The 17,429-nt window shown below is 39.9% G+C and overlaps 1 protein-coding gene and 1 pseudogene across 7 annotated transcripts in view; both read left to right on the forward strand.

The window, feature by feature from the left end:
- BACH2 (BTB domain and CNC homolog 2) overlaps positions 1-17,429 on the forward strand; it is a 363,517-nt gene that overhangs the window by 264,257 nt on the left and 81,831 nt on the right. The window lies entirely within an intron of this gene.
- LOC113927819 lies at positions 11,621-12,507 on the forward strand (annotated as a pseudogene).

Genomic DNA, 17,429 nt, shown 5'->3' on the forward strand with positions numbered 1-17,429 from the left:
GGGACATCTTTCAGAAGTGGGAGCAAGGAGGTTTTTACCAGGACAGAACAGCTAAATTATTCTCTGTAAGGACCTACCTTGTACAGAACAACAGAGAAAGAAGAGGTCTCACTGTTCATGAGTCCAGAAATCAAGTACACTTACACTGAGAAACTCTCCAGATGTTAGTTTTGCCTTCACCGTGACAGTCCAGTCTTTTCCTAGCTTTTGCACCTTCCCATTGTCTGGGTTGCATATCTCGGAGGATCTATCATTAGTTTCCTCTAACTTTCACGTTGCTCAGAATGGACTGAGTTTTCTGTGGATAAATGGATAGGCAAGGTGACCTGGAAGCCCAGGAAAACCAGCCGCAGAGAAGTAGGTTCAAAGGAGACCTCAGCAGAAATAAAAGTAGCAGAAAGCAGGGGAGGAAGACGAGTATGGGCAGGAGGCTGGGATTGAAGTTTATGTGGCATGGTCAGGGAGGCCTTCCTGAGAAGGTGACATCTGAGCAAAGACCCAGAGGAGGTCAGGAAGTGAGCCATCACATTGAGATCTCAGAAGAGTCTCCTAGGAGGCATGTTTGATCTTCCAGGTTTGTAAGGCTGCCTTGGATCATCTGCCTTGGGGGTTAAGCTGCAGATTTCCAGCCCCACGCCTATTACCCTAATTCCATGCAGTTTGAGAACTGTTGTAATTCCAAGAGATAGGAAGGCAGCTGGGAGAGTCAGAGTGGTGTCGGCAGGGCTGTGGGCAGGAGATGCTGATGTGAAGGGACAAGCCGTGATCAGCCTGGGAATGAAAGGTGAATGCAAACAGTTGGCATGGTTAAGAAAGAGCTAATTTGACATAACATTTACTACATGTTGAATGAGTGAATTAATAAACTAGTGAACAAACATGTGGAGTGTTTTACTCCTTATAGCCCATCATACCCTTTTCGTACAAATCAGGAAACTGAGGCACAGAAAAGTTAAGGGTCTTGCCAGAGGTGAATGATGGAGTCAGGATTCAAAGCCCGGCAGCCTGCTCCAGAGCCTGCATTGTCAACCAGCCCCCTATACCGCCTCCACAAACCACCACGTACATACAGTCTTTAGTGAGTGCTTACTACACTCCAGGAATTGTTCTAAGTGCTTTGCATGTTTACCCTTTAAATGATTTACTCCTCGTGACAACGGGATTGACGATGAGGAATCCTTACTGAGCACCGACACGATTTGTCTGAGGGCGTGTAGCAGTCAGTGTTCAGATACCAGCAGGCTGGCTCTGGGGGCTGGGTCATCAGCCCTACACCACACAGTGTCTCATGATGAAGGGGGATTCTGATTTGAAGGAAACCTATGCAAAAGGTAGCAGAGAGAGAACATTGAAAAAGCCTGTAACAGAAAGGTGGATTATTCAAAGCATGCACTTTTAGCAAATATAAGGGGATAGAATCTTTTGGAAATGTTACGCGATGAGAATCAGTACAAGTCCCCCATCTGCCAGATGCTTTATCTTGGCATGAAAGAGAAATCTATCAGGCTTGAGTGCCCGTAAGAGCAGGCATTCTTGATATAATGATGTGGAGAATAGTCAAATGGTGGGAAGGATAATTCCCAACTGCAAGCAAAGTACTTTGTCCTTCTCAGAGAGCCCTCAGATCTATTGCCTTATTTGACCTTCATGGTCACTGTGGGATGTTACAGAAGGAAGGCTGCAGTGGTGCCATGGCCGAAGTTGCCAGAAAGGGCCAGGTCCCACACATTGTCCTGTTATTTTCTCACAGGCCATGGATGGAAAGCGAGCAAATTGGCCTTTCCCCAAGTCTGAGCAGGAAAGTCGGGCAAACACAGACATGCATCCTTCCTCGTGCGGTCCAGGTTTACCTCAATATAAGAAACTCTCAGCCTGTGCAGAATTACAGATTTATATAATATACAAAGAAATGAATTTTCCTTTCGTAATAGCTTTTATTTGTAGAGTGTTTACTGTAAAACAAAGGCTGTCCTAAATACCTCATCTCTTCATCTCATTTAAGCTTCCCAGCCATTTTGCACATGGAAAAACCAAGGATTACAGAATCTAATTAACGTACCCAAAGCCCTACAGCTAGGAAGTGGGCGAGCAGGGACTCAAAAGGATGCCCCTCTGCCTCAGGATGAAAGGAGAAATGGGAAACTGGTACATTGTAGAGTCAAGAAAGTGCTGAGAAGTCTCTTCGTGCCTGGTGCTTCTGGGGGCTTCTCTGTGCTTCTCCAGTACCATGTGGCTAAAGGGCTGGCCCTTGTTAGACCCCTTCCTGACCATTTGGAGAAAGGGTATTTTCTCCCCCGCTGCAGGGCAATTTTGACTGTTTATAATGAGTGAGCTAGAAAATAATCTCTTCTTTAATACACTTTGCTTTATCTGAAGCATATCCTGTGGGGTACAAATGCTGTGTGTGAATGGTGGTGGTGTGAGCATATAATAGGACTTATATTTTAAACAGCGTACTCGATGTCCCAAAGCATTTGTGTCCCAGCCTTTTGTAACCATAATCATCACTCTGAGAAGCTGCCAAGGACAAGACAGGGACTTGGAAGGCTCCAAGCACATCCTTTCTCCCCCCTCTCCCCCCGCCCCTACCCCCATCTCTCTCCTCTGACCTGCCTTTTCCCCAGACTCCCAGGAGAGCATTTCACCTCCATTAGATCTCCTGTATTGTGACAGATGGTCCAAGTGCTTTTATTACAGGTTGTGGAATTTAACAAACTGCCAACCAATGGCCTTAGCCTCCTGGTTTTAATCATTTTTAAATAAGAAAAATAGGAGCAAGGGTGTCGAGGCTTCAGTGGAAGCTCACAGACCTTTTCCCAAAGCACTTCCCAAAATGACCCTTGAGCCAGAGGACCCCTCAACCTTGACGAGATGCTGCCTGCCATGGGTGCGGAGTTGTGATCGTTTTAGTTAGCAGGTGAACCATCTTGCGGTCTCAACTTTGTCCATTCCAGCTTGTATCCCTGCAGAGATGATATTTCAGAACAGAATCATGTGGTCCAGAAGACCCTAATACGTGGAAGAGACAAGTTTCCTTTTATTAAGAACCTCTTCTGTGAAAGCTGTATTTCTGCCAAGTCTTGGAAGCTCACTTCTGTTTCCTTTCCCACCTGTAAGCAGTGTGCCCACTCAGGAAGCAAGGCAAGCATCAAGAGAGACCACAGGATGAACAGCCACATAACCATAGCCATAGATACTCGTCAGGTACCATCAAATCTCGATTTGACCCCCTTAAAAAGGAGTTAGAGTTGAAAATCCAGTCTCTAGCATCATCACTCCTCGTCAGATGAACCTACCTTTGGCAGGTTGCACTTACTAGCACCTACCAGTGATAAACTAGCTCAGAAAATGTGCTGGGAGCCCTGGCATCCCCGATGCGGTTTCTTGACTTCGCATGGACATCCAAGCCTAGTGTTGGCACTGACCTGGCAGGTGAACTTCTGGCAGTAATGACACGGTCTGTATCTTTTAAAGCTAATTCCAAGGAGCACATTTTTAAATTTATAACACTTAGATGTTCTCTTCCTCCTTCCTTTCCTGCTTCCCTCTGTGACTCCCTCTTCTTCCCCTCTCCTTCATCAGATTGGAAGTCCACTAATTACCGAGTTCGGTTTTTGCCAATCTTAGGTTTGACAGTAATGCTGCAGTTGGAATCAGACAGACTTGCAGTCTCCCCTTTTTTCTGCATTTGACTATATGTTGTCTTAGTCTTTGATTCTCTGTTGTGAGTTTTGACTTTGTTCTTATCTAAGACAGAATAATTTCTGTCAGGTTCTGGGAACTCCCCTCCCACCCGATGGAGAAGTTTTGGGGAGGGGATGTGCACCCCGTGTTGAACTGTGCACTGGGTACAAATCTGCAGCGCCTTCTATTAAAATGTAAAACGATCCGTTGAGTCATCCTCCCTCTGGTTTGACTCAGATGCTTTATGGCGTACTTTGCATGTCATTTCTCTGTAATGATTTCCCCATGGAGAAGGGTGTCTGCTAGAATCCAGGCAGACTGAAGATTGCTCTGAGTCAAATGGATCTTCTGTTCTTTTAGTATTAACCCTTATCTCTCAGTTTCCAATCCTTGCTTTTTCCCTGAAGGAACCTAATGAAGTAAATAGGTTCCACCACCCTCATTTAGCCTCCATCACTGTTCATAATTTCTTCTCACATTAGCAGCACAAAGCTCTAGGGTAATATTCTCTGGCTAGAAAACGAGGGAAGGGGATACTGGGAGAGAATATTTCACACAGATGCCCTGATAAAGAAAAATGTAGAAAAGAAATGACTTCTTTCTGTCCTCTAACTCCTAATAGGCAAGAAGCAAATGCTAAAAGGAAGCAGAGATTGATGTATGAGAAATGAATATAAATGGAGAACATAGATACCAAGAAGTAGTGTGGGAGACAAACTGAAAATGAAAGATAGAAAGGAAAACTAGTCAAGGGTAGAAAAGGGCCTACCCCAGCAGAATAAATGGGGGCTTTGGCTGCACCCTTCACCGGTAGGTTATCACAAAAGAACCAAAAACAAGCATCACAATATAGACAAGAAGTGCAGGGTAGATGATCACAAAGCCGCATATCCAAATCTGCCAATCCCTAATTCCACATTTTCTGCCTGCCCATTCTCCTCCCTTAACCATACACACACACACCCCCATCATTGCCCGTCTCCGCTAACAATAACTGTGTATCTTCGACAGCCTCACATGGAGTCCTCTTCACCCATTGATTTCAAAGCATGTAATCTCTTTCATCTACTTTTTGAGATGACAGTGTATGCACTACGTTATTGTTAAACCCAAGCCGTAGCTTTCCCCCAGGCCCGAGACAGTGTTGTCCCACGTGACATTACTGGGTGGGGACTCAGACAGGAGGCGTTGATGCACACCCTCCTTGATTCCGTAGCCACATATGTGAGACAGCCTCTGAGAATGTGTCCCGCACACCAGAGCACTGTTTTTGGTGGGGAGAGCAGTGAGAAGAGAACAAAGTGTTGAACTAATGCTGAGTACCATTGAGCACTGTTCTCCATTGCTTCATTCGTCCTTTGGATGACTCGTTCATAAGACGGAAGAATTCACATTGTTGTTGGGCAAGTCTTCCTCTCTTCTTCATCGGTCCCAGAAGTTAGATGATAGCGTTTCTCCTTTCAGCCAGCCAAGTTATTTTGACTATCTCTAACTTCTCAGAAACAGCCTTCTCAAGAACTATAGGTAGAGAAGCTCATGTTTCAGGTTTTCCTAAAGTTTCTGTACTTTCATAGAACCATGGAAATTAGAACTCGAAATGCCTTGCAGGTCACCTAGTCTGTTTCCTCATTTTATAGATAACAGACGTGGAAGTGCATTGAAATGATTTGGTTTTCAGAAGAGAAGATGAAACCCGAGATCTCTGAAAAGAGTCCTGCTCAGAAGCAGAGGCCAGGCTTCGATTTCTCACCACCTCCTGAAGGACTTCCTCCCCATATTTGGCCCATTTTTTGCAGATTTTGTGTGTTTTCATTTGAAGCCCAAAGTCCACCCTAGGACTTTCATGATGAAGTGGGACAGCCTGAGGCAGGCAACTTGAACTGTTAACCCTTTCCTACGATCTTTAATTTGGAGCGAGCTGGAGGGTTTTTTTACTTATATAATGTAGGTATAGCAGGTATAGCAAAGTGCATGTATAATTTAACACAACGTGAATGCACAGCTACTTATCACCAGTGTCAAGAAATAGAACATTGTGACAGCACCCCTGAGCCTCTCTGCCAGTACCACTGCCCAATAACAACTCTCTCCCCACAAATGGAAACTCTGTTCTGGGTCTTTTCTTTATAGTTTTACCACCTATGTATGTATCCCTAGATATTTAAATTTTGCCCATTTTTGAACTTGATATAAAGGAATCCAATTGTATGTTATTATTTTGTGTCTTGCTTCTCTAGCTCAGTATTCAGCATTAGATTAGTGAGAATCATTCATGTTGTTGCATGTGGCTCTAATGTGCTTTGTATCTTTCCATTATATGAATATATGAATATACCTCAGTGTATTTATTCATTCAGCTACTGACAGTGTATTGCTTCCAGTTGGGAGGGATGCCGAACACCACTGCTGTGAGCACTCTTATACAGAGTTCCTGTTACAGACATACAGGAGTGTCTTGGGCATAACCCAGGAGTGGAAATACTGGGTCATAATCTGTCCATATGTATGAGGGTCCTCTTGCTTTACATCTTCAAAACCACTTGAAATTGCCAAACTTTTTAGTTCTTTCCAGTTTGGTGGATGTGTAATATATCTTTAATTCTTTATTATCTTTAAATTAATACATATAGTCTACTACCAACATTCTTTTTTTATTTAATTCTAGTTAGTTGACATATAGTTCAATATTGGTTCCAGGAGTATAGTGCAGTGATTCATCATTTACATATAATACCCAGTGCTCATCCTAACAAGTGCCCTCCTTAATGCCCATCCCCCATCTAGCCCATTCCCCACCCACCTTCCTCCATCAATTCTCAGTTTGTTCTCTGTAGCTAAGAGTCTCTCATGATTTGTTTCCCCCCTCTCTCCCCCGCCCGTATGTTCATCCATTTTGTTTCTTGAATTCCACATATGAGTGAAATTATATGGTGTTTGTCTTTCTCTGAATGACTTATTTTGCTTAGCATAATACACTCTAACGCCATCCATGTTGTTGCAAATGACAAGATTTCATTCTTTTTGATGGCGGAGTAGTATTCTATTGTATATGTATACCATATCTTCCTTATCCATCCATCAGTTGTTGGGCATTTGGGCTCTTTCCACAGTTTGGCTATTGTTGATAATGCTGCTATAAACATCAGGGTGCACGTACTCCTTTGAATGTGGGGGGTTTTTGTTGTTGTTGTCGTTGTTGTTTTAGAGAGAGAGTGTGAGCAGGGAGGGAAGGGGCAGAGGAAGAGGAGAGAGAGAATCTTAAGCAGGCTCCATCCTCAGCACATAGCCCAATGCAGGACTCGATCTCAAGACCATAAAATCACACCTGAGCTGAAACCAAGAGTTGAGTGCGTAACTGAATGAGCCACCCAGGTGCCCCCTCGAATGTGTATTTATATCCTTTGAGTAAATACCTAGTAGTGCAATTGCTGGATCAAAGGGTAGTTCTATTTTTAGCTTTTTGAGGCACCGCCATACTGTTTTGAGGAACCTCCAAACTCCATAGAGTGGCCGCACCAGTTTGCATTCCCACCAACAGTGCAAAAGGGTTCCCCTTTCTCTGCATCCTTGCCAACACCTGTTGTCTCCTGTGTTGTTAATTTTAGACATTATGACTGGTGTGAGGTGGTATCTCATTGTGGTTTTGATTTGTATTTCCCTGATGATGAGTGAAGTTGAGCATCTTTTCATGTGTCTGTTAGCCATCTGGATGTATTCTTTGGAAAAATGTCTATTCATGTCTTCTGCCCATTTCTTAACTGGGTTATTTGTTTTTTGGTTGTTGAATCTAGTAAGTTCTTTATAGATTTTGGATACTAACCGTTTATCAGGTATGTCATTTGCAAATATCGTCTCCCATCCCCTAGGCTGCCTTTTAGTTTTATTTTCTTTTACTATGTAGAAGCTTTTTATCTTGATGAAGTCCCAATAATTCATTTTTGCTTTTGTTCCCCTTGCCCCTGGTGACATGTCTAATAAGAAATTGCTACAGCTGAGGTCAAAAAGGTTGCTGCCTGAGTTCTCCTCTAGAATTTTTATGGTTTCCCATCTCACATTTAGGCCTTTCATCCGTTGTGAATTTATTTTTGTGTATGGTGTAAAGAGAATGAAATGGTCCCGTTTCATTCTTCTGCATGTTGCTGTCCAGTTTTCCCAACCCCATTTGCCAAAGAGACTTTTTTCCCCATTGGATACTCTTTTCTGCTTTGTTGAAGATTAGTTGCCCATATAGTTGTGGGTCCATTTCCAGATTTTCTGTTCTGTTCCATTGATCTGTGTGTCTGTTTTTATGACAGTACCATACTGTCTTGATGACTACAGCTTTGTAATATAGCTTGAAGTCCAGAATAGGGAGGCTTTGCTTTTCTTTTTCAGAATTGCTTTGGTTATTCAGGGTCTTCTACAGTTCCATACAAATTTTAAAATTGTTTGTTCTAGCTCTGTGAAAAATGCTGGTGGTATTCTGCTACCAACATTCCAGTACTTCTAGCTCAGCCTCTGCATCACAGCCTGCCTCTTCATACAGTTCACATTTAAATATAGAAATGTGAGGACTTATCACTGTTTTATTACTAGATATTTAGAAAGCTTGGGTTATTTTTTATTTTGGTCTATTTTTTAAAACTGAGTGAAACAACATCAGCAACAAAAATTCCCAAAAATTGGGGCTTATGATAATTGTCCCTAAATTCTTTATGTATTTTTTTCAACTGTACAGTAAAACCATTGTCACAAACTGTGTCAGTAAATTGAACTTCCTCCCAAAAGGTCAAAGAAAATGGAAGTTTATGTTGAAGTACAAGAACCATTCAGAGCTATTAAGGATTTGATGATACAATTGCAAGTGCTTCCTTCTAACAGCAGCCTTAAATTTCAGTTCCCTTGGCACCGACAAGCACACACGCAGATGGAGTGTTTGAGTAAATAAAGAACACGGAACGTTTTAGCTGCTCAATGTCAGGCCCTTACTCTAGCTATCTAAGGCATTAGAGACATTAAATGACAGGCACTGCAGTTTTCCATTATAAAATACTGAAATTGGATTGCTTTCCACTTTAAGTAAGAAGTTTGAGTCTTGATGCAATTGAAAAGCGTTTCCAACCCAAAAGCAATAACTTAGTAATTTTAATGGCACTATGCACTCTAAAATTTCTATAGACTTGATAACTTTCTTTTATAAAAACTAACCCTTATAGTTTCATTGTAAATAACTTAAAAAAAAGCATGCTTGATAAGAGCAGGAATTTACTCAGCAATTACTAAATAATTTAGTATGTGATTCACAGAAGTATTTACTTAATGCCCTGTTTCTATGAGAAATGTGGTTGGAATTTCAAATGAAATGGTTTATAATTTGGTCTTTTTCATTACCTGCAAGGCATATTCATTTCTTTTCATATGAACCATTCTAGACATGACAGGTTGTCTGAAAAACTTAACATTCTACTTTTTTGTGAATTTCAGCTTTTCACATTTCCCACTGTAGATTTTTTTCTTTTTGGTTTTTTGATTTATACTTTTAACCTTCAGAACTGAAGTGTCAGATGTTTTAATTTCTGAATATGAACCAATGATGAATGGAGACTGAATGAGTAAGTGAATAAGCAAGTCTGTGTTCATTAATATTATATCTTTGACTGATAAGAATTGCGGTCTGTGTAGTTTTTTGAAGGAATGAGCATATTATGAGAAAATAATAGTAATTAACTTTTACTGCTGAACCATATGATAAGATGATTGGGATATATGTGTATGTACATGTGCAGCTGGGTTTTTTGGCCTACAAAAAGAAGAATGAGATCCAGCCAAAACCCAAATCAGAACCTTTGGAAGGCTTCCTTACAATCTGATTTCAGCTAATGTCTACACACTTTAACACATTGTCTAATGCTTAGTGTAAAGACTGGCTGTCAGACTCCTACATGCTATTCTGGGCTCTGTTACTCACTACAACGTATTTCATTCTTAGATCCCATGGGTCCTGCTGCAGATTTCAGGATTTGCTGCATTAGGGGGGAAATGTTTTTTAATTAATATTAGCAAAGCAAGTGGAAAAAAAAGAAACTTAATGGGACATAATGCAGGGATAGGAGAAACAATTCAGGTTGGTATTGGTAAGTCAAAAACAGACAAATTGGAGGGAGTTCCTAGAAGAGCACCCATGATAATTGGAGGATGAGAAGGGCTGACTGATTTCTAAAAGAGGAAGAAACAGTATGTTCCATTATGCTTGAAGAGGGGCCAACAGTGAGGGGTGTGATAAGATCCAATAGGAATGTAAAGGCCAAGAGGAAGAGAGTGGTGCTGGCATGGCATAAGGAAGGATTATCCAGGAATAATGTAATAAAAGCAAGAAAATCCTCAGACAGGTTAAAGTCTAGCAACAGTTTCATGGGAATGATAGATTTTAGATTATGCCATTTGATGAACAGATCTAATCTGTTTTAAGTGTCTTCTAAAACTTTCTGCAAGGTTTAACCCAAAAAGCAGACATCCGTGTTCATGTGACTATCATAGCTTCTTCATCAACTCAGGAGCACGTATCACCATAGCCCCTTTATTTTCCCAAACCTGCCCTACTAGCAGGATATTGAATCATTCCTTGAGGCCCCCTCCCCCCAGATAACTTAGACCAGAAAGAGACCATCTTGCTTATGAGCTGGAATCTGGGAGTCCACTCACTGCACTGCCTTGGCTTCACCACTATTGATGACTGCTCCCCGCCTGGTGGTATAGACTCTCATCCAGTGCTGCTGTATAGCAGTCAAGCCCCCGCTCAGACCTCAGTGGAACTCCACACTGGGTTTCCAGGTGACATAATTCTTTTAGTTTATTCTCCCTTACGCAGCCATGGTTCCCGAACAAACCTATGGGCTAGGATGTCTAGGACTGAAAGAGCTAATAGCATTAGCACCACATGTTGTGCCAAAATATCTTCCTAGATTTGGATTCTCCATTTCCAAAAGGTAATTTCACCCTTTTTTTTTTTTTTTACTTTTTTTTACTCAGGGATATCATGGTCTATCCAGACAGATCTTCCTAACTTGGAACCTATGAGAGCAGGGGTTGGGGTACTAGTTCCTTCTCTCCCAGAAGGATTTTTCCTTATATTGTCCATCCCATTCCCTGTAACCACCTCTGTGGATGCAGTTTCTTTTAAGCCACGCAACATCAACAACAATAAAAGAGGGTATGTGAATGGTCTTTATAAGGCCAAAGAAAGCTACTTCTCTCACCTACAGTGACAGTGACCCATTGCCTGTGACCAATTAGGTAGTTCTTTTATAGACTCTAAGACTCAGAGAATTGTAGCCATGTAAGAACTTTGCTGATCTTCTAGTTCAGACTTTTCATTTTACAAATATGGAAGAAGGTCCAGAGAAAGTTAGGCAGTTTATCCAAAATCCACAAAGCTGGTCAGTGCCAGAGCTAGATCAAAAGACCTAGATCCCAGGTATACTCCTCCTTCCACTGCACCGCACTTTATTTCTCTTTGGACTTTCTTTCATTTCATGTTTCACTGAAGAACTTAAGGCTTTGTGTCCTTTATAGCAAGCTCCTCTCTTCTTGGTGTAGGTGCATTAATATTAATTACCCATAAATGGATTGGGAAAAATTAGATATCAAATTATCAAGTTACAAATCTCCTGCTTTTTATGAATTAAGTGTACCACTTACATTGTAGAACGTTAATTTTTCCACCTAATTTTGAGTACTACCTGCTACATGTAAGCTATTGTGACTTAAATAAATAAATAAATAAATTTCCACGGACTGAGAGAACTGAACGTGATAGGTGAGTAATAATTTGAGAACTAAGAATGGAGAAAATAAATCAGACTTGAGACCCTCTATAGGAGATAAGAAGATCCTGAAAATATTTCATGTAAAAGATGCCAGAATAGGAAATATTTGTCTTTGGTCCCCGTGTGCCATCATGGCAGTCGTGACCAGTCAGGTGCTCCTGGGCTCTGGTCTCACCATCCTGTCCCAGCAGCTTATGTATGTGAAGGTGCTCATCCAAGTGGGATATGAGCCTCTTCCTCCAACAACAGAATGAAATATTTTGGGGCAGCAAGTATGTCAGCCTCCAGGTCTGTTTTGTTATATTCAGCACATTGTGAGCATCAGTGGGAAGCATGGGTTATTCACAGGCTTAACTCCAAGACTGTGTTCAGGAGTCCTTGGAACTGTGGTCCATGGTAAAGTTTTACAGGATTTAGGCCCTGGAAATGTACAGAAAGAAGTCACGCCTTCCTTCCACCAAGTTATCAAGGTTGTCTTGAGAGATGATGGCCCGTTCTGCTGCTACGCTCATCACACATTCCTTCCACGTGATCACTCTGAGATCTGTGGTACACATCACTGGCAGAAAATCCAAGTACTGTGGACTTTGTAACTCCATAGTAATCATCTATTGTGAAGAAGGCATCCTAGAATTTTTTGCAAGTCTTATATCTCGCCTCCTAGGTGACATCATTTATTTGTGGCTCTGTCCCTCACTGGCCTACCTCATCAATACCTATGCACTGGCCAGTGGGGTTTCCACCATCAGTAAAATGAAGAGTTATTCCCAAGCTGTCACAGGATTTTTTGCCAGTATATTGACCTATCCCTTTGTGTTTGTCTCTAATCTTATGACTGTCAACAACCGTGGGTTTGCTGGTGGATCCCTTCATTACTCCCCAGTATATATACATCTTGGATAGACTGCCAGTGCCTGTTGCAAAAGGGGAGGGAAATATGAGCTGAGGAAGTAGCTTGTTTTTCCGGAAGGTCCCTTTTGGGAAGACTTACTATTGTGACCTGAGAATGTTAATTTGAAGATATGGGGCAGAGACAGTGACATTTCTATAGTCCCAGATACACAGAATTATGGGAGATAATGTTGATTTCTATACAGTGTGGCATGCTTTCTTAATAATCATTTAATCTTGAGAGAATGGAAAAAAATCTTTGTCTTCTTACTAGGTAAAAAAGAATTTAGCAGCAATTAACTAGTCATAAAGACAGATGCCATGCAAACTCAAATCTTGCTCCATGGCTTATGGTCATTGTAACTGAACTGTGTCATTTAAAATGCTATTCTTACTGCATAAAAAATGATTCCAGGTACTCTGAAAAACAAACTGAGGGTTCTAGAGGGGAGGGGGGTGGGAGGATGGGTTAGCCTGGTGATGGGTATTAAAGAGGGCATGTTCTGCATGGAGCACTGGGTGTTATATGCAAACAATGAATCATGGAACACTACATCAAAAACTAATGATGTATGGTGATTAACATAACAGAATAAAAAAAAAGAATTAAACGGTTCACACATGTTAAAAAAAATGATTCCAGGTAATAAAGCTTACAGATACTTTATCTTTTATTGAAATTCAAAGAACTAAATGTTCACTTTTGCAGAAATATTTTTGTAAACTAGGTATTACAAGTTTTTATTATAGTAGAGCAAAGTTTACACTATATGGTTAGCAAAGTGGCTATTGTTTGTAACGTTTTTGGTGTAACTGTAACATAAAGACTAAATCCAGGATTTTTACTTCCAGCCAAGGTGGAGTAACAGGTACTAGAGTTACTAAATTTACTCCCACCTGAAACAAATATAAAAACAAATAAAATATATCAAACAATGCTTTTCAAGACATTGGACACCAAGAAACAAAAGACATTGATCCCTAAAAGAAGGAAAACAAGCTGAGCCCAGCTGACTGTTTTGAGAGTGTTTCCAGACAATGGTAGGGGAAAGAGAAACCAAGGAAGATTTTGACTAACTCCTGAGTTGAGGAGACCTAATAGTCAGGAGAGACTGTAGTGGCTACACTTCAGAAAGCAGGGTAGCAAAGAAGAGAGAGCTTCACAGAGAGAAAACTCCAGAGATCAGCAGAGGGTTTCCCTTAAATATTCTGCAGTGTAGAATTAGCCCATGTGTATAAGAAAAATACCAAAAACGGGAAAAGAAAGACCCAAAACAATTAGAAGGAACAGTACTCAGAGCTCACAGAGGATCAGGAATAATACCTGTTCCTACCAGCCAGACTAGAAAATCCTTAATTCAAGGGGCATTGGGTAAAATACTCAGAAGAGTCTGAATCAGTAGTGGGGAACAAGGAATGCTAGATTAAATGCTGCTGTTCCCACCTAACAGATCTCAAAACTAAACCTGGAGGACTGAACTGTTTCCATATAACTCAGCTGAGTCCTAGGACAAAGTTTAAGAATGTTAATAACAACACGCAAGTATCAAGCATCCAACAAGGTAAAATTCACAATGTCTGGCTCCAATCAAAAATTTCCAGGCATGCACAGAAGCAGGGAAATATGACTCATAATGAAGAGAAATAGTGATCAAAACTAAACCAGAACTGACACAGTTGTTAGAATTATCAGACAGAAGTAGTTATTATAACTGTATTCCAAAGGTTCGAGAAGTTAGAGGAGTGATTGAGTATCTTAAGTAGAGTCATGGGAGATATAAAAAAGACCCAAATTGAACTTTTAGAGATGACAACCACAATTTCTGAGATGAAAATTACTGTGAAAGGAATTAATGGCAGATTAGATATTGCAGAAGAAAGGATTAATGAACTTGAAGGCCTAGCAATAGAAACAGTCCAAAATGAAACACATAGAGAAAAAAAGGCTACCAAAAAGAAAAATGTACAGAGCATTTGTGAGCTGTGGGACAATTTCAGATAGTCTCTATTCAAGTAGTCAAATAAATAATGTCTGACATGCTTCCAAATTTGGTGAAAACTATACCCACCCATTCAGAAAGCTCAAAAACCATGAAAAACTGCACCAAAGCGCATCATAATCAAATTGCTCAAAACAGGTAATAAAGCATCTTAAAAGTATCTAGAAGGAAAAAAGACATTACATATAGAGGAACAAAGATAAGGATGAAGAAAGATTTTTCATTGGAAACCATGCAAATAAAAAGTACAATGACATTTTTCAAACTACTGAAAAGAAAAAAAATTGTCGTCTAGAATCTATACCCCACAAAAATAACTTCCAAAATGAAGGGGGCAGACTTCTTAAGAGAAACAAACAGTGAAAGAATTCATCACCAACTATGATGGACCAAATGCTTAAGTCCACCTCCAAAAGCCCTAACCCCAATGCAATGGTCTTTGGAGATGGAGATGGGATTAGTATCCTTGTAAAAAAACAAAGAGGGACTAGACCTCTCCCTCTTCCCTATGCAAAGACAGTGAGAAGGCAGCTATCTGCAAGCCAAGAAGAGAGCCCTCACCAAAGAACCAAAATCAGCTGGTACCTTGATCTTGGAATTCCCAGACTGAAGAACTATGGGAAGGAAATCCTATTGTTTATGTTACCCAGTTTCTACTATTTTGCTATAACAGCTCAGGCTGACTAAGACACAAACATATCCACACTGCAGGTCATATTAAAGGAAGTACTTCAGGCAGAAGAAAAGTGTGTGTGTGTGTGTGTGTGTGTGTGTGTGTGTGTACTTTATCTTCTTGCTATTTAAATCTCTGTAAAAGATAACTGTTTAAACAAAAATAGTAACAATGTAGTGTGGGGTTTATAACATTTGTGGAAGTAAAATGCATAACCAAGAAGGGAGAAATGGAGGCATACTATTGTAAGATTCTTATACTCTATATGAAGTGGTATAATATCACTTGAAGATAGATTGTGATAATTTAAAGAAGCATACTGTAAACCCTAGGTGACCAATAAAATAACAAAACAATGTGTCAAAAAAGGGGATAAGCTTGAATTATAAAAAATACTGTTAATATAAAAACAGAGAGTAAGGAGAAAGGGAACAAAGAACAGATGGGACAAAGAGAAAACAAGTTTCAAAATGGCATATTTGAACCCTGCCAAGTCAATAATAACATTAAATGTAAATGGTATAAGTACCAGAATTAAAAATCAGAGATTATCAGATTGGACATTTTTTAAGATTGATTTATTTATTTTAGAGAGGCAGGAGGGAAGAGTCTTAAGCAGCGGAGCCCTATGCAGGGCTCAATCTCACGACCCTGAGATCACGACCTGAGCTGAAACCAAGAGTCTGATGCTTAACTGACTGTACCACCAAGGCACCCCTTGGATTTTTTTTAAAAAGCAGGACTCAACTATATGTTGCCTACAAGAAATACACTTTAAATATAGATTAAAAGGATAAGTAGGGGGATAGATGCTAACACTAAGCAAAAAAAGCTGACGTGACTATTGATATCAGACAAATTAGATTTCAAAGCAAATGATATTTCCAGGAATTAAAAGGTCATTTTGTGATAGAGGAATAAATGACATCAAGAGAAAATAAAAATTCTAACCACATATGCATCTAATAACAGGATTTCAAACTGCATGAAGCAAAAACTGATAGGTAAATCTACAATTAGAGTTAGAGATTTCAGTGACTTCTCAATACCTTGGACAGAAAATTAGTAAAGATACAGAGGATTTGAACATTTATTATACAACTTGACTTAACTGATATTTACAGAACACTCTAGCCGACAACAGAACGCACATTCCTTTCAAATACCTATGGAATATTTACCAAGATAGACCATATTCTGGGATATAAGACAAGTCTCCATAAATTAAAAGGATTGAAGTCATTAGAAGTTTGTTCTCTGACCACAATGGAATTAAATCAGAAAACAATAATAGAAAGATATCTGGAAACTCCTTCAACCATTTGGAAACTAAATAACATTTCCAAATAATTTTTACATTAAGAAAGAAACAAAAAGGGAAATTAGAAAGCATTTTAAAATTAATGAAAATTAAAACAACATTTCAAAATTTGTGAGATGTTGCTAAAGCACTACTTGTAGTGAAATGTATAGCATTAAAGCTTTTCTTAGAAAAGTTGAAAGATCTCAGATCAATGAACTCAACTTCCACCTTTGGAAACTGGAAAAAGAGAAGCAAGTTAATGGTCAATTAATCTTTGACAAAGGAGGTAAGAATATGCAATGGGAAAAGACAGTCTCTCCAACAAATTGTGTTGGGAAAACTGAACAGCTAATGCAAAAGAATGAAACTGGACCACTTTCTTACACCATACACAAAAATAAACTCAAAATGGATTAAAGACCTAAATGTGAGACCCAACACTGTAAAAATCCTAGAAGAGAGCACAGGCAGTAATTTCTCTGACATCAGCCTTAGCAACATTTTTCTAGATATGTCTCCTGAAGCAAGGGAAACAAAAGCAAAAATAAACTATTGAAACTACATCAAAATAAAAAGCTTCTGCACAGCAAAAGAAACAGTCAATAAAACTAAAAGACAATCTACCGAATGGGAGAAGATATTTGCAAATGACTTACCTGATAAAGGATTAGTATCCAAAATCTGTAAAGAACTTATAAAACTCAACACCCAAAAAACAAATAATCTAATTTAAAAATGGGCCAAAGACATGAACAGACATTTCTCCAAAGATATCCAGATGGACAACAGACATGAATAGATGCTCAACATCACTGATCATTGGGGACATGCCAATCAAAACTACAATGAGATATTACCTCACACCTATCAGAATGGCTAAAATCAAAACCACAAGAAACAGCAAATGTTGGCAAGGATGTGGAGAAAAAGGAATCCTCTTGCACTGTTGGTGGGAAAGCAAACTGGTGCAGCCGCTGTGGAAAACATTATGGAGGTTCCTCAGAAATTTAAAAATAGAACTACCATATGATCCAGTAATTCCACTGCTGGGTATTTACCCAAAGAATACGAAA

The sequence above is a fragment of the Zalophus californianus genome, chromosome 7 (genome assembly GCF_009762305.2).
Source record: "Zalophus californianus isolate mZalCal1 chromosome 7, mZalCal1.pri.v2, whole genome shotgun sequence".
NCBI classification, from domain to species: Eukaryota; Metazoa; Chordata; class Mammalia; order Carnivora; family Otariidae; genus Zalophus; species Zalophus californianus.